This window comes from Lynx rufus, unplaced genomic scaffold (genome assembly GCF_022079265.1).
Source record: "Lynx rufus isolate CCGP_SWC_20201006 ecotype Redwood Valley unplaced genomic scaffold, mLynRuf1.p SCAF_11, whole genome shotgun sequence".
NCBI classification, from domain to species: domain Eukaryota; kingdom Metazoa; phylum Chordata; class Mammalia; order Carnivora; family Felidae; genus Lynx; species Lynx rufus.
The window spans coordinates 20,863,582-20,881,769 of NW_025814825.1; the positions used below are offsets into that span (position 1 = coordinate 20,863,582).

At 44.4% G+C, this 18,188-nt stretch overlaps 1 pseudogene; it reads left to right on the forward strand.

Annotated features, from left to right (window-relative positions):
• Nucleotides 1–2,545: 2,545 nt before the first annotated feature.
• Nucleotides 2,546–9,922, forward strand: LOC124506484 (small nuclear ribonucleoprotein E-like; annotated as a pseudogene).
• The last annotated feature ends 8,266 nt before the right edge of the window (nucleotides 9,923–18,188 follow it).

Below are 18,188 nucleotides of genomic sequence, written 5' to 3' on the forward strand. Positions count from 1 at the left end.
CCCTCAGTGCTGGTGGGCCAGGCCGCCTCCTCTCAGCATAGATGGAGCAGGCTACTAGCCCAGGGCCATGCAAGCCGTGGTCAGAGGAAGCGACCCAGTGGGGCGGTGGGGCGTGGCCATGGATGTCTCTGCCGAGGTTGCGGGTTAGATAGCAGTTGGGGGGGGGGGGTAGGATCGACAAGCTGAAATTTCAGAACTTTTTTTGACTGTCAAGTTGGCTAACATACAGTGTAATCTTGGCTTCAGGAGTAGAATCCCGTGACTCCTCACTCACGTACAACCCCCGTTGCTCATCGCAGCAAGCGTCCCCCTCAATGTCCGTCACCCATTTCCCCCACCCTAGAACTTTTTGTTTTTGACTCTGCTTCCTTTCTGGTATGCGGTCCTGAATCTCCCCAGATGGGAAAAGATGTAAGAAGATCTTTCTGTAAGAAGGGAAGATCTGCTGAGTCCAAGGGGCCGAGCAGTGGGGGAGGGTAGAGGTTTAACGCTGATAATATCAAGGGGCGCTGGGTGGCTCAGTCGGTTAAGCGTCCTACCTCGGCCTAGGTCATGATCTCGTCATTCCGAGTTTGAGCCCCACTGACATCTCAGAGCCTGGAGCCTGTGTCAGATTCTGTGTCTCCCTCTCTCTCTTTGCCCCTCCCCCACTCACGCTCTGTCTCTCTCTCTCTCTCTCTCTCTCTCTCTCAAAAATAAGCATTAGAAAATAAAAATAATGATAATGTCAATAATCACAGCCCTGAGAGCTGACGTTCACGGATCCCGACCGCGTTGGAAGTACCGTGTGCTCCGTTTCTCAGTGACTGCGGCTGCCACTCTGGGAGATGGGTTCTGTGGCCATCCCAGAGCTTGGCAAGAACACTTTCCCAGCCAGCGTTTTCTGAAGTGATGAATCCACATTTAAAAGTGGAGGAGACCCACCGAGTGGGGTCTAGCAAGGAATCCCGCCTGCCCAGAGGTATTTTGCACAGATTCACATTGCTCAGTGTCCGTTCAGGTCATCATAAGAGGCAGTGACATTTGCCAAGAATGTGTTGATGCTCGATTCCAGCATCCTCCGCGGCTTGGTGGGTGGGGAGTCGGCTGGCATCACCCTGGCTCTTTAAGAATCTTGTCTGCACTGCTTTCTAGGGAGATCTCATTTTGCTGCTCAAGGCTGGAGTTGGGGTAAACTGTAGACTGTCTCAGGACCCTGCCTGGCTAACTATTCAAAGCATTTCAGTTCGAATCCGTCAGTAAGCAAGGGAAGGCATCGGGTTTAAGCCCTGACTCTGTCCTCACTGGCTACGTAGCCTTAGGCAGATGCCCTCCTTTCTCTAAGCTTCAGTTTGCTCACCAGCAAAGAGGGGATCACAGCAACACCTACCTCACTGCAGAAAGTGTGAATTCCCCTGCCAGTCTCTGACCTGCTTTCCGAGTGTCCCTGAGCCTGTCACTGTTGTTGCCTGGCCTTATTTGCATGTCGTGAGTTTCTTGGGGATAGAAAGGGTGTGTGAGCAATGCCTAAAAGGCCTGCAGAGGCCCTTGGAAGGAGTTCAAAGTTCCCAGCGAGTCAGGAAAGTCAACTGCTGACCAAGTAAGAGCCAACAGCAGATGCTGCTTCCTGAGGTCAGTTCTGAGTCACAGTCCCATGAAGGTGATCTTTAAACATAAGGCTTCTCCCAAGCACCTCATGCTTTCGAGATTGGTGGGGAATGTTTGGCTTGATTACTGAGGGCCTTGAATGCCACTCTCAGGAGAGTCTGCTTTCGTGCTATGGGCGGAGGTGCTGGAAGGGATTTTGGCTGAAGGATGACACAGTCATGCCCAATCCCTTTCTTCTTCCTTTAAAAATATTTTTCTTTTGAAATTATTTTATTTTATTTTAAGTTTATTTATTTATTTTGAGAGAGAAAGTGCAAGCTGGGGCGGGGGGGGGGGTGGGGGTGGGTGGCGGTAAAGAGAGAATCCCAAGCAGGCTCTGTGCTGTCAGTGCTGAGCCCGACACGGGGTCTCAGTTCCACGAACCACAAGATCATGACCCAAGCCAAAATCAAGAGTCCGATATTTAACCCACTGAGGCACTCAGGCGCCACAGAATAATTTTAGACTTAGAAAAATAATACAGTAAGTTCTTGTATAGGCTTTACCAGCTTCCCCAAATACTAACATTTTGTATGACTACAGAAGAATTAGCAAATCCAGGAAATTAGCAGCAATACAATAGGATTAAAGAATCTATAAACTTTATTCAGATGTTGCCAATTGTCCCCCTACTGTTCTCTTTCTGGTCCAGGATGCCGTCCGGGATTCCACAGATCTAGAACAGCTGCTCTTTTTCCGTGTGTCTCAGAACTTTGATGGTTCTTATGAGTCCGGGTCAGTTATGTTTTGTTTCATAACCTTGACGTTTTTGAAGAGTATTGGCCAATTGTTTTACAGACTGTCCCTCAACTGGAGTTAGTCTGATGTTTTCTCATGATGAGGTTGAAGTTATGCATTTAAAAAAAATGTTTTTTAATGTCTATTATTTTTTTGAGGGAGAGAGAGAGACAGAGTGTGAATGGGGGAGAGGCAGAGAGAAAAAGAGACACAGAATCTGAAGCGGGCTCCAGGCTCCGAGCTGTCAGCACAGAGCCCGATGAGGGGCTCGAACTCATGGACAGAGAGATCATGACCTGAGCCGGAGTCGGACGCCCAACAGACGGAGCCACCCAGGCGCCCCTGAAGTTGTGCATTTTTGGTGAGAGCCCCACAGAAGTGCTATTGCATCCTTCCCAGTGCATCAGACCAGAAGGCACATGTGATATTGCTGTCTCATTACTTGTACTGTTAACGTTGAAAGATGCTGTGGTAAAGGTGCTGTGTGCCAGGTTTCTCCACTCTAAAATTATTGCATTTCCTTTTGTAATTAGTAAGTACCTTATGTGGAGATGCTCTGAGACTATATAAATCTATTTCTCATCATACTTTCAACCCAGTAATTTTAGCGTTCATTGCTGATTCTTATCTGCAATATTTATTACCGTTGGTTTTCCAAAGGTGATTTTCCACCTCCATAATTCCTTCTACATTTATGAGTTGAAATCCAAGTGTATAGAAGGGCTCTCCCTTCTCTCCCATTTAGTGACTTATTCAGTTGTTTATTTAAGTATGGACTCGCGGATATTTCTTTTATTCTGTGGCTTCTAATCCATTACAAACGTTATTTGTTTTGTTTCTCACATTGTCCCAGATATGGCGATTAGGAGCATCTTCAGGATTCTATTCTGAGCACTTCCATACTTCCTGAGACCACAGGATGTTTCAGGCTCATCTTGTATTCCCATGGCCCGCCCCCCCGCCCCCGGACTCAGTCATTTCTCCAAGGAACCCTGGTTCCTTTTCTTGGAGAATGGTATTTAGAAACTAACATCTGAGTGCTGGGTGTGCTCGTTGCTACTGGGGTGTCACTGCTTCTAGGCCCTCTCAGCAGACAGGACTAAGGACTATGGGTTAGCAATTCTGAAGCTATGTTATGGGTATCCTAAGATTGAGCGAATAAGTAAGTACATTGTATTTAATGGGAGCTAGATTTCTCAAAGAAAAGAATTACAAATAAGGAAAGGGGGAAGGATAACATGGGCCCTGTTCTGTTCGATCAGAATTGGAGAGATCAGCATGAATTCAAGTTGTTTTTTTTTTAAATACATATGCAGATCGAAAGATGCAGAAATAAATGTGATCTAGCACCTCCACTCACAGGTATATACCTAATGGAAATGCGTGGTCATGAAAAGACGTGGACAGCAATATCAAGAGAGCTGCACTATCACAATAGCCCTGGAATGGAAACTACCCAAATTCCCATCGACAGCTGACTACATCAGGGACAGATCTACCCCCGTTTGTAACAACAGGGATGAATCTTTTTTTCTTCCTTTTTAAAAATTTATTTATTTATTTATTTTAACTTACATCCAAGTTAGTTAGCATATAGTGCAACGATGATTTCAGGAGTAGATTCCTTAGTGCCCCTTACCCATTTAGCCCATCCCCCCTCCCACAACCCTTCCAGTAACCCTCAGTTTGTTGTCCATATTTAAGAGTCTCTTCTGTTTTGGCCCCCTCCCTGTTTTTATATTCTTTTTGCTTCCCTTCCCTTATGTTCATCTGTTTTGTGTCTTTTTTTTTTTTTACATTTATTTATTTTTGAGAAACAGGGTGAGACAAAGCGTGAGCGCAGGAGGGGCAGAGAGAGAAGGAGACACAGAATCTCAAGCAGGCTCCAGGCTCCGAGCTGTCAGCACAGAGCCCGACGCAGGGCTCGTACTCACAAACTGTGAGATCATGACCTGAGCCGAAGTCAGTCGCTCAATCGACTGAGCCACCCAGGCACCACCTCCCCCGCCATCTGTTTTGATTCTTAAAGTCCTCATATGAGTGAAGTCATATGATATTGGTTTTTCTCTAGTTTCACTTAGCATAATTCCCTCTAGTTCCATCCATGTTGTTGCAAATGGCAAGATTTCATTCTTTTTGATTGCCGAGTAATACTCCATTGTGTGTGTGTGTGTGTGTGTGTGTGTGTGTGTGTATATACCACATCTTCTTTATCCATTCATCCATCGATGGACATTTGGGCTCTTTCGATACTTAGCCTCTTGTCAATAGTGCTGCTATAAATATTGGGGTGTAATTGCCCCTTTGAAACAGCACACCTGTATCCAGCAGCAAGGCTGAATCTTACAGAAGTATAATTAATGAAAAGAAATATTCACCAAAAATCTGTATGATTCACTTTATACGAAGTACAAAAACAGGCAAAATTAACCCATGCTGTGAGAACTGGGTATTGAGTTACTCTCATGTGGGCTGGGGTTGGCCAGTGGCTGTAAAAATGAGGGACTCCTGGGGCACCTGGGTGGCTCAGTCGGTTAAGCGGCCGACTTCGGCTCAGGTCATGATCTCGCGGTCCGTGAGTTCGAGCCCCGCATCGGGCTCTGTGCTGACAGCTCAGAGCCTGGAGCCTGTTTCAGATTCTGTGTCTCCCTCTCTCTGACCCATCCCCGTTCATGCTCTGTCTCTCTCTGTCTCAAAAATAAATAAACGTTAAAAAAAATTAAAAAAAAAATGAGGGACTCCTCAGGTGCCGGTACTGTTCTGCAGTTCAGTCTGGGTGCTGGTCACTTGGGTGTGTTCCAGTCTTAAGATGAACATACTTCAGTAAAAAGTTTTTAAAAATCTTCATGTTGCCTTCATTTCAGCTCAGCTGCTGGAGCAACCCCTTTAACTGAATAGAATAGGACCAATCTCTAAACTTTAGGCACTTGAGCGTTTAATTCTTTCACTTAATCCCAGTTGAAAAAACCTGAGGGCAATAATTGAAAGTTCATGTAAATTGGTATTAACGTTTATCGCCTCTAATCTGGCCCCCACCTGCATACTGACATCTAAACTACACACGTTCTTTTTTAATGTTTATTTATTTACTTAGAGAAAGAAAGTGGGGGGAGGGCAAAGAGACAGGGAGAGAAAGAATCCCAAGTAGGCTCTGTGCTCTCAACACAGAGCCCAACACGGGGCTCGATCCCACGAACCATGAGATCACTACCTGAGCGAAATCAAGTTAGATGCTTAACTAACTGGGCCACCTGGGCACCCCTAAACTGTACGTGTTTGATGCTAACCTTCCAGGGCTAAGATGCTTGATCCAGTCCTGGCTGGTGCTGTAGGGTGGGAAGGGATTATTCTAGACCCACCCAACTAGAAGGGTGGGGAGGTGTAGGGAAAGGAAGTGACTTGCCCAAGGCAACCCCATGCTGGGGAGGGGCCAGATTACATGGTGAAGGTCAATGTCAGCTACTGATCTTTCACTTTCCACCATCCAGGTTTTCTCAACTAGCATTAGGGAAAGAATCAAACTCAAATGCCTAAAGCTTTCATTTTTGTAATGAATTGTGATGAGTAGGGCTTCTGTTCAATGCATTATTAAAAGATACATTTTTGGGGCACCTGGGTGGCTCAGTCGGTTAAGTGTCCGACTTTGGCTCAGGTCATGATCTCATGGTTCGTGACTTCGAGCCCCACACCAGGCTCTGTGCTGACAGCTCAGAGCCTGGAGCCTGCTTCAGATTCTGTGTTTGCCTCTCTCTTTGGCCTTCTCCTACTCATGCTCTCTCTTTCTCTCAAAAATAAATAAACATTTTAAAAATTAATAAAGAGATACATTTTTAAAAAAAAAAAAAGGTAAAATAGTGACTCTCAAACAGATATAATGCAAACATGTGTTAAGGATTTTATTTCACTGACTCAATAAGGGAACAAAGCAAATTATAATTGGTCCAAAGAAGTCCAAAAACACAAAGGTGTAGAAGTAAAGGAATATTACAACAAATGCATGAATGAAGGCCAAACCAGCTTCTTCCAGGGCGGAAACCTGTTTTGGTCATGTGCATGTCTAAAAACAAGAATTATTTTTCTGTTGCTGTCAGTTACCTACATTTTACAGAATTGCAAAACAACCCCCATGAAATCAAATCCAGAATGCGGAAGGGGATACTATAGCCAATGCATAGTTTTCCACTGAAAGAAAATTTCCTATAGTTTCCTCCTCTTTCGATCAAAAATAATTCCATCCCTTCCCATGCAACTTCATCAATAGTAATGTATCAAATAGATCTAATTATTTCTGGCACCTCCCTTTTTATAAGGTGAAGTAACAAATCTCTTGTGATTTTCCTTGGGCTCTCTGGGAAATCTCAGATATCATTATAATTTTATTTTGTTTTATGTTTAGCATTGATCTGAGGAAGGCAAAAATCCAAAGTTGTCAGGAGATTTGAACACTTAAGGTAGGATCACGGGTACGTGAGAAATACTCGTGTATCTACCTGAAAGTGACAATAAAACATTTAAGAATAAATACAGAAAGTGACATGACTGTAAAGCACACTTAGCACCCTCCTAAGTAAGAAACCTTGTTTTCTTAAATAATTAAAGGCGTAATAACATCAACATAAAAATCAGATCATTATTCTGATAAAACTGAGAGTCTTTACTCTCTAGGCAGATCACATGGGAAAAAGAATAACCCTTCATATAATGGGTAACAATAGAACAGGAAACCAAGGAAACGGGGCCATCAAAATTAAGAAACATTTTCTAATATCTTTTTTTTAAGTTTATTTTTATTTATTTTGAGAGAAAGCAAAGCCTGAGTCAGGGAGGGGCAGAGAGAGAGGAAGGGAGAAAATCCCAAGCAGGCTCCCTGCTGTCAGCACAGAGCCAGATGTGGGGCTTGAAACCACAAACCATGAGATCATGACCTGAGCCAAGGTCGGATGCTTAACCGACTGAGCCACCCCAGGTGCCCCTAAAATTTCTAATATTTTAAACACATTTCACAGTGTCTCAGACTCAGGTGTTATAAAGCAAGGCAAATGAATTTCACTGTTAAGTCTTTCATTACGCTCTTTCATATTCTGCAACAAACTGACTCTTTAGGAATGCTCTCAGAGGACCCATGAGGTAAGAACCAATCTCCTAAGGTTGCTAAGACGCTACTAACTTGCGATGCATTCATTATTGCTTTTTTCAACTGAATTACTAAATAAGTGTTAAAATCTTTTTCGATTTCAATGTCCAAGGCAGTATAACACAAGAAAAGCTGTTTGGTGTCCTCAAAATGCTTGAAGAATGTATAGGGAGTTTCACCAAACAAAAACAAAACCCCAAAAAACCAATGTGAATACTGCTGCCTTAGGGAAACACTACTCTTTTTCTGGGAAAACAGAAGCACACACAGTTGTCTTTCTTTGAAACTATTACTGTTAAGCATAGTGTCAATCATGCTCATCGGTGATAACTTTTAAGCAAAGTGACTTCCATTTCACAGAGAGATACTCGTAACTACCCACTGTCACCCATTAGCATTTCAGCAGATGAGCAGAACTCATGAGTACTCAAACACAATTTTCTGCGGTCATGGGTATCCCAATAGTACAGCTTCTCCAAGTGGCGAAAAGGAACACGTGCATTAAGAGACCCAAAGATAGAGGCTACCTGTAGCATATAAAAGAAGAAGCAAAAGTATATAAACTTAAATTATGCTTAGTTTGCATGCCTCCGTATTCCATTTTGCTTAGAAATAATCTATGTGCCCAGTGAATATCCACCAATCAAATCAATCAGTCCAAGGCTTCAAGTTACCTAAAGATCCCAGAAATTATTTTCAAGCTGGTCAACTATAAAACATAACTTGAAAAATAAAATTCGGGGCGCCTGGGTGGCGCAGTCGGTTAAGCGTCCGACTTCAGCCAGGTCACGATCTCGCAGTCCGTGAGTTCGAGCCCCGCGTCAGGCTCTGGGCTGATGGCTCGGAGCCTGGAGCCTGTTTCCCATGCTGTGTCTCCCTCTCTCTCTGCCCCTCCCCCGTTCATGCTCTGTCTCTCTCTGTCCCAAAAATAAATAAAAAACGTTGAAAAAAAAAAAAAAGAAAGAAAAATAAAATTCTTCAGTATAACAATGTAACTTCTGTTAAACACGGATTTGCATTTGCAAATGTAACCATTAGTAAAAGGAGTGCTAGCTTATTTGAGGAGTAAATGCGAAAGTTGAGGAAAAAAAAACACAAGCAGAACAAAAATGTATGCTCCGGTATACATTTCGAGAGTTATTTCATTCATATAACAGCCGAGAAACATGCATACATTCTGTTTCGTTACAAATGTGAGCCACAAACTTAACATGAAATGAAATTCATTTGCCTCGCTTTATAACACCTGAGTCTGAGACACTGTGAAATGTGTTTAAAATATTAGAAATTTTAGGGGCACCTGGGGTGGCTCAGTCGGTTAAGCATCCGACCTTGGCTCAGGTCATGATCTCACGGTTTGTATTACACTTTATTTTTCTCCACTTATTTTTTAGAGATCTTTCCATATCAGCACATAAAAGTACTTCCTCCTTCTCTTCATTTGACAGCTGCATAATATTTTATGATATGCCGTCACAGATAATGCTGCAGTGAAAAACTTTGTCTGTATATTACTTGCGTGCATCAGAATATATCTGTATTTCTGAGTCAGAGGCTATACGCATTTGCAATTTTGATTGATAATGCCAAATTGAGTTATAGAGGTGACTCCAATGTTCACTCTCAACAGCAGTATGTAAAAATGTCTTTCCCCTCACACGAGTTCCAGATTGTGTTATAAAACTCTTAGGTGGTTTCCTCAACACAACAGGTGGGAAATTGTTTTCTGAGTATAATTTTAATTTTAATGTATTTTATAATGAGTGAGATTTAGTATCTTTTAAATTATCCGGAACTACTTGTATTTCCTTTTCTGTGACCTAGATATTGATATCATCTACTCCTTTTTCTGTTGTGTTGTAAAGCTTTTCCTTATTGAATTGTGGGAGTTCTTTACATATTAAGGACATTCCCCTTTGTCTATGTTATGAATTCCATATATTTATCCCAGTTTCATTATTGTCTTTTTAGTCTGCTTATAGTAATTTCAACATCGAATTTAAAATTTTTATATAATACAGTTTACCCGTATTTCTTTTTAATGTCCTTTTATGACTTTTGTGTTTTATATCATAGTTAGACAACCCTTTCCCACCATAAGGCTTTAAAAAAACGACACAGTATTGTGTGTGGTCTTTGTCAGCTTTCACCATGGTGCACCATGGCCCAGGGTCACAAAATGTACAGGGTAATGGTAGAGCCCATCAACCTCATCTTCAGATACTTGCAAAATATATCTTGGATTCAGGTGTGGCCTTATGAGCAAGTAAATTCAGAGAGAGGGCCGTATCATTGGTTTTGATGAGTGTATGAACTTTGTGTTAGATAATGCAGACTCATTCTAAAACAAAGTCGAGAAACCAACTGGGTCGGATCATGCTAAAAAGAGATACTATTACCCTGTTCCAAAGTATCTCCAACTAGAAATGATCGGTGAAGTGAGAAATTCTTGAGAAGGCAAATATACTTTGTGTTTTTAAAAAAAAAAATTTTTTTTAACATTTATTTATTTTTGAGACAGAGAGAGACAGAGCACGAACGGGGGAGGGTCAGAGAGAGAGAGAGACACAGAATCGGAAGCAGGCTCCAGGCTCTAAGCCATCAGCCCAGAGCCCGACATGGGGCTTGAACCCATGGACCGCGAGATCATGACCTGAGCTGAAGTCGGACGCTCAACCGACTGAGCCACCCAGGCACCCCAATATACTTTGTTTTTTTAGGTGTCCTTCGCTGTCGTTCTGAAACACTTGTTCATAATTGTTTTGACTACCTTTACGTTGTTATCAGATGACAGCAAATGTTGTGGGATTGTTTTTATTAAAAAAAATAGATTCTTGTTTCTAATATGACTTTTTTTTTTTTACATTTGAATCTCGAAGTAAATGTGCCTACCTAATTTTATATGTTTTCAGATGGCTATCTACTTTCCCCAGCGACATTAGTTGCACAATACTTGTTTGTTTCCTTTACTGATTTAAAAAGTTGCCTTCAGGGGCGCCTGGGTGGCGCAGTCGGTTAAGCGGCCGACTTCAGCCAGGTCACAATCTCGCGGTCCGTGAGTTCAAGCCCCGCGTCGGGCTCTGGGCTGATGGCTCAGAGCCTGGAGCCTGTTTCCGATTCTGTGTCTCCCTCTCTCTCTGTCCCTCCCCCGTTCATGCTCTGTCTCTCTCTGTCCCAAAAATAAATAAACGTTGAAAAATTTAAAATTTAAAAAGTTGCCTTCAGCATATACCAAACTCCTATATACTTAGATCTGTTTCTGGGCTTCCTATTCTGCTTATCTAATATGTTGCTGTATTCATGAGCCCGCTTTTCATTACTGAAGCTTTGTAATGTGTTGTGCTGTCTGATAGGGATAGGTCCTCTCCGTCTTCTTTTCCAGATTTTCCCCCCAACTCTTCTTGACCCTTTCTTTTTTTTATGGGAACTTTAGGATCAGCTCTTCTGATTATAAAAAGATCCCGTTTGTGTTTCCTTTGCAGCTTATTTAATTTATAGAATAATTTAGGGCAAATCGACATCTCCATGATCATGATTCTTCCCGCTCAAGAACATAGAACGTCTTCCCACTTGTTCTACTCCTCTTTTGAGGCTCCCAATAGCATTCCCAAGTGTTCTTCATGGAGATTGTATCCATTAGCTTTTGCCGTATAACAACCCATCCCCGAACTTGATGGTTTAAACATCAGTCATTCTTTAGCTCATGATTCTGCAGGTTACCAATTTGGACTGGGCTCTGCTACGTGGTCCTTCTGCTGGTCTCCACTGATCTCAGGTGGGCTCACTGATGGGCCTGTGATCAGCGGCGGGACAGCTGGCACTAGCAGGTTACGATGGCCTTGTTTGAGAGGATTGGAATAGCTTGGGACTCTGCATCGTATCTTACCTTCCAGAAGGCCAATTTGGGCTTTCTGTGTGATGTCTCGTGTACATTGAGATTTGGGATTAGCTCCTGGAAACTATATGCAAAGTTGCATGTGCACATTTGTCTGAGTATGTGTGCGTACTCAGGGCACAGGTCCCATGCTTTTGTCAAATCCTGAAAGGGGTCCATGATCCAAAAGAGATGGAGAACCAAAGGCTGTGATCCCTCTGCCACAGAATTGAGATAAAGGTTTTTGTTCTCCCTTCTCAACGGCATGAAGCATCTTCCAGCCTTGGGTTCTGAAGCAATCAATCCTAAGTCACTGGGAGCCGCCCTGAGGATGCTACTATCCTGCCCATCGTCAGTCCGATGGAAGTAACCTTTCTCCCGATCCTCTGGGCTGAAGCCTCATTCTTTCAAGCTCAGATGGGCCTCGTACTGACCCATCACCTCAGATTTGGTTCTCCTGATGGCTCCCACTTTCTCTGATGTTAGCCTCATATTCTGCTGGTGGGAACATAAATTTGTACAGCCTTTGTGGAGGGCCATCTGCCCACATCTACAACAACGTTACATGTACATGCCCTTGGTTCTGCAATTCCACTTTCAAGAATCTAGTCCATAGGTAATGAATCGAATGTACAAAAATGGCAGACAGTATACTGAGGAGATGTTACAATGAAGGAACCCCATCTACGTATGCCAGAATGGAATTACCTCCAAGACTTAGTGTTGAAAAGAGAAAGCAAGTTTCAGAAGAGCATTCATGATACAATCCCATTCCTGAACAAAGTGTGTGAATGAGTGCGTGTGCGTATGTATCATACTCTCTTTCACGCATGCCTATTCATACACCATTGCTGATACCTAGAAAACGAACCTGACATTCAACTGGTGAGAGTGGAATCTCTTCAACGCAGAAACTGGGATGAAAGTGAGGTCCTCGCATGCCTGGGAGCTCTATGTGGCCGACGGCACGTTGTTGATCGATCCCACGTTTCACTACAAGCATGCGATACATTTGTAATAGCAGTAGAAACAACCCCTGCTGCAGTCAAGCTCATCTTTCTCCAGAAAAGGAAACTGAGGCCCCGAGAAAGGGCCTTGCTCAAAGGCCAGCCAGTGGGTTAGCAGCAATGCGTGGGGGCAGGGAGCAGTTGAGGAAGCAGGGCGGGAAGGAGAAGAGGGGAGCAGAGGAGGCCCAGCCCGGGAGACTGTAGAAAATGCACTGAGCCTTATGGGAGGGCACAGGAGGGGCTGGGCCCTGCCTCCCTAAACTCTGAGAGTTCCCTTGTCCAGTCAGCAATGGAAAACAGGGCTTTGGGCCCTAGTTCTGTGGCATTGGGCACAGTTCCTGAGTGTGATGGGCTGGTGAAGGCGGCCATGACGCCAGCTGGGGCTGATGCTGACGACAGTCTCTACATCTGAGGGTGAAGTAGGACCTGTAGCAGGTGACAGAGACCAGGGTGCAGAGGCCCAGACCCACTAATTCCCCCTTCAGCAAACATGTCCTGTGAGGGAGTCCTGTCATCACCCCCATTTTAGAAATGGATTGAGAATGGATGAGAAGCCTGCCCAAGGTCACACTGGACTCCAAAGCCTGCTCCTGACTGTAAACAGTGCTCCAGGCTGTGGAAGTGGTGAGGAAACAAAGGTGAGAGAAATGTAGCTTAAATTAAATCTCCTTAAAGCCTGCAGCCCACTGATTGACACCTAAAACCTGCAGAGCGTGACCTTGCTCAAGGAACTCAGGGCTGCCTTACTTCCTTAAGGTTTTTGTTTCATTAAAGACTAAAAGTAATCTTATCTATCTAGACAGTAGCTACCCCTCAAGGGCCTGAAAACCTTGCTTTCAAATTCCTTAGGACTTAACGCTGTCCCTAACCCCCACTAACTTAAGAGTATATCGTCAATCACTCCCCACAACCCCAGTGCAGCTCTTTCTGCCGGCGGGTCCTGTCCCTGTGCTTTACTAAAATCACCTTTTTGCACCAAAGATGTCTCAAGAATTCTTTCTTAGCCGTTTGCACAAGAACCCCATCAGAAGGACCCCTTGCTAAGGGGCTGGTCCTCACGCCAGCATGTGACCTAAAGTTATACAGTCCTCGGACACCCTTTAAATCATACTGAAATTAAGAATTTTGCACCTAAAATTTGGAAACCACTGAAGTAATAAGAGACAGGAAGGAAGGAAGGAAGGAAGGGAGGGAGGAAGGGAGGGAGGGAGGAAGGGAGGGAGGGAGGGAGGGAGGAAGGGAGGGAGGGAGGGAGGGAGGGAAGGAAAAAGAAGGTACAGGCAAATATCTTTGCCCTGGAACAATTCTGCTTTTACCTCAGTTCCCTAGGACTGAAAGGGTAGAAGAGTGGGGGATTCTAACGCAGAGTGGGGTCACATGTCTCTGACTGAGGCATAAATTTAGTTTGTAAACTAAGTGTTCCAGGGACTGCAGTTCCCTCGGGGGTGCACGTGAGCAGGAACTCACAGCCCTGGCAGATAAGCCGAGGGCGTTTTGGGGGGGGGGGCAATTCTAGCGGGCTGAGGACTTGGGCAAAATACAGTAGGCAGGAATATGTAATTCGGGGTCAATGTTAGTAAAGACGTGTGCTTAAAAGCAGAAATGCTGATTCAGGATCAGTACGAGGTAAATTTGGTCGTATGGGGGTGAGATTAGATTCGGATTTTTAGAACAGACAGGACTTTAAATAATTACCAGCCTTGTGAATCTCCAATCAGTTGTGGTTGATCCATGTGCCTTCATGCGAAAATGCGTCTAGTCAGAAATCAAAACCGGGGGACTGTCAGGGACGGACGGACGTGAGCTACCACAATAACAGGGCTGAGCTAAAAACAAAACAACACAACGTCAAGCGCCGACCTGGAAGTCGGGACGCAAGGGGGTTTGTTTTCCAACTCTGACACTTAATGTGCTGTGTGAGTGTGGGTAGTTAGCTCACCCCTTCTGGGCCAGTAGTCTTCCCTCTGTAAAGGGAGGTGGAGGGTGAAAGGGGCCCAGAGCACTGGGGTTCTCAGCACGGATGACCACACCTTCCTGCTCTTGGCAGCATGCCTTGGGAAAGCATCCTTGTTGGCAAGGATGTCTGCATTCTGCTAGCTCAAGTGGGAGCAGTCGTATCGCCTTGCACTTGGAACCCAGGCCGGGCAAGGCATGCCTATCCCGGTGGTGACAGAGGCTGAAGGTGGAATGAAGGGTGGTGGTTAGGACGTGGGGGAGTCAGAGCAACATGTTGTCAGCCTCAGCTCTGAATGTCCTCTGCAAAACGGGAATGTTAATCATACCTTAGATGAGATGTGTGTAAATGCTTAGAACAGTACTGGGCACGTGTTACCTACTTAATCAATGATAGTTAATATTATTATTATCGTTATTATTGTTTTTATTATTCAAAGTCAAATCTTAACTTCCTACCTAATGTAGGAATTCTCTCTCGGGCCATGTTAGACAAGTGGCTATTCTCCTTCTTGAATACTGCCAGTGACGGGGAACTCACTACTTATCCCAGTAAATCCTTGCACTAGTGATTAGTGCTTCTGGGATTTTAAAGGAATTTTAAAGCTGGAAACATATAAACCATCAAATTTAAACTGCCTCATGAGGAAACCCAAGTGCAGGAGGTGAAATGCTTTGTCCAACATTGCCGGGCTAGTTACATGGCAGCTGTACCCTCCTCTGCCCCCCTATCTTATTAAGTCCATTTTCCTGAATGCATCTGAGAGCCTTAGTGCTGTGCCCACCAGTGCCCCCCACCCTCTCAAAGAACAATTCCTGGAGGCCCCAGGCTGTGTTCGCTGGGCCTCTTCGGATCCCAGACTATATTAAAGGTTCGCTGATCCATCCGTGGGCCCCAGGACGAGAATTATTTTGGAACATTTGAATGATGAACTGAGTTCTCCTTGCTACATTCTGCAAGGCAGTCCCCTCACCCTGCCCCAATATCACATGAATGGTTCCTCTTCGCCCCATTTCTGGGCATACCCTTTCAGTTGCCCAGCCCTAGTCCCAGTGGCCTCTTCTATTTTTTTAATTTTTTTTCAACGTTTATTTATTTTTGAGACAGAGAGAGACAGAGCATGAACAGGGGAGGGGCAGAGAGAGAGGGAGACACAATCTGAAACAGGCTGCAGGCTCTGAGCCATCAGCCCCAGAGCCTGACGCGGGGCTCGAACTCACGGGCCGCGAGCTCATGACCTGAGCCGAAGTCGGACGCTCAACCGACCGAGCCACCCAGGCACCCCCCTCAGTGGCCTCTTAATCTCCACCTTGATCCTGCTTGAATGAAGATGCCTGGTCTCTGGCTCACAGGCCCTGAAGGCCAAGGTCCATTTACCTACCTGTTCCACCTAGTGTGGATGTAACGGTTATAGCTGACCTGCTTCGGGCTATCTCCCAAGCTAGCTGGCCCTTGCTCAGACTCATGCTCAGATGGAAATGTCTCTCCTACTAGATGCCATTTCAAAGAGACATTTCAAATGGATCCCTTGCTTGAAATATACTTGGAAGAATTTCTTTAAAAAAATTTTTTTAATGTTGATTTATTCTTGAGAGGGAGAGAGAGAGACAGAGTGTGAGCAGGGGAGAGGCAAAGAGAGAGGGAGACACAGAATCCAAGACAGGCTCCAGGCTCTGAACTGTCAGCACAGAGCCTGACGTGGGGCTCGAACTCATGAACTGTGAGGTCAGGACCTGAGCCGAAGTTGGACGCTCAACTGACTGAGCCACCCAGGCACCCCTAGAAGGAATAATATCTATATAAGAAGTTAGGTGGTGGAGTCCATTTTGAATATGTATTTCATGGAGCAGTGTATTTCACTGTGAATATATTAATCCCAGGGAATGATTTTATTTGGTTTACGTCTGTCATCCAGAACCAATGGGCCATGAATGCCCATTACAAACGTAGGCTTGGGACTCACAGGGATCCGGACTTGATTCCTGGTTCTACCACTCACTGGCTCTGACTGTTAAAGAACTACTCAATTGCATCAGACCTCCGTTTTCTAACCTGGAAAATGGGAGCAGCGCCTACTTCCCAAAGGTTAGTGAGGATTCAAGGAAAGAATGCAAGCAAGGCTCTAAGCATAATGCCTGGGTCACAGGGAGAGTTCAATTAATGTTTGCTCTCATTATTATCAACAGAGAAGCCATTCTGTGAGATTCCTGCAGTTTCAAAGGATATCATGGGATTACTTAAGGAATTCGGGTCTCTGGCCAACCGTGTGTTTTGTAATAGGCACGACAGGACACCAGGACAACGCTAGTGACATGTGGAACACTGAAATTTCATAATGTATTTATTTTCGGTTTCCTAGGAAATATTCTGTAATACCAGAACATAAGCCCGGCCAACTTGCCAACATCGCAGATGTTAAAGTTTCGCAAAGGCTATAAATACCCCTATTATGTATACATGTGCAACATATTATTGCCGCATCTTTAACCAATAGCAAGAAAATCCCTAGGTCTGTGGAGTGTTTACAATATTTGTACATTGCTATGGAGACGGCATCAAAGGCAGGCACCCATAACATGAACGGGATGTAGGGGTTCAGGGCAGCTAACAACGACGGAGATAATTCTCACTCTTCGTGCATCATTCTTGGATAACATTTGTAAAATAGTTGGGAGGTGAGGCGTGCTGTTGAGAACAGTACTTTGGATGTCTCGTCCAACACCGCTGACCTACGGCTTGGTGACATATGGAGGAGTCAGGGACCTAGGTCTGCCGTCAAACTGGTTGTGTGACCTTGGTGGTGACATGACTGGCACTCAGTTTCTCCAAAGCTAAAATGAAGGGGGCGTCTATCTGAGCATTTCTGCAGTCCCTTCCAGCTTTCTGATTACAAGAGGGCCACAAACATGATTTCATCCCATATCCTCTGTAGTTTAATGCCATTCTCTCTAAGTTGAGCAAAACTAAGATAGATTTTTTAGTTGACCAACCTGGACTTTCTTTTTCTAGTGTTACCTGTCTTGTTCACAGACAGACAGGTTCCAGCTGGCTCTCATGTTGTATTGGAGACAGATTTTTCCCCCGATCCAAAGGAGCATACAGATTTTCTTCCCTCCAATGGAATGTGGGCAACCCAGCTCTTGTTGGCAAATTGTCAAAAGTTAAACAAGAATCAGATTAAGTTCCCAAACTCACACTGTCCTGGAAGTCCTTCTGGAGACCAAAGTCTAGTAGCAATTGGCATATTGCAACATGATCTGGTCTTTAAGTCTTAATATATCAGAATACCACTCATTTACGTTAAAGATACTTGCTCACAAAACAACGTACATTTTGCAAGAATGCATGCCCAGCAAACACATTGGAATTGTTGCCTGGGAGTCGGGGCAGGCAGGAAATGGGGATAAAAGGAAACAAAACAAGGGGCGAGTAGACATGGAGACTCAGAGACATGATGAAACTCACCCAGGGTGACATAGGTAATAAGTACGGGGTAACGATGTGAACAGAGCTGTGGCTCAAAAGCCAAGGACCCTACTCCATTACACCGGCCGCCTTTCATTCTTCAGGGGAAACAACAGTAACAAAGGGGTGCAGTGTGACTTATTATTTATCAGTTGTCTCAGAGGGTTGCTATGTTGTTATTTTTCCCTTGGAAAGTAAAGTATCTGCAGGATTCCCCCTTCTGGAGCTTTCTCCTGATTAGATCTTATCTTTTTTGGGTGGCTTCATTTCCCAGTAGCCGGAAAGGTAAGGTAAGGTAGTTCAACTTGGGTCTTCTGAGGTTATATCAGGGGCACAGCTCTGGCTCATGGAGATTCTAGAGGACTCTGGAGGGTTAGAAAGTGGAAAATT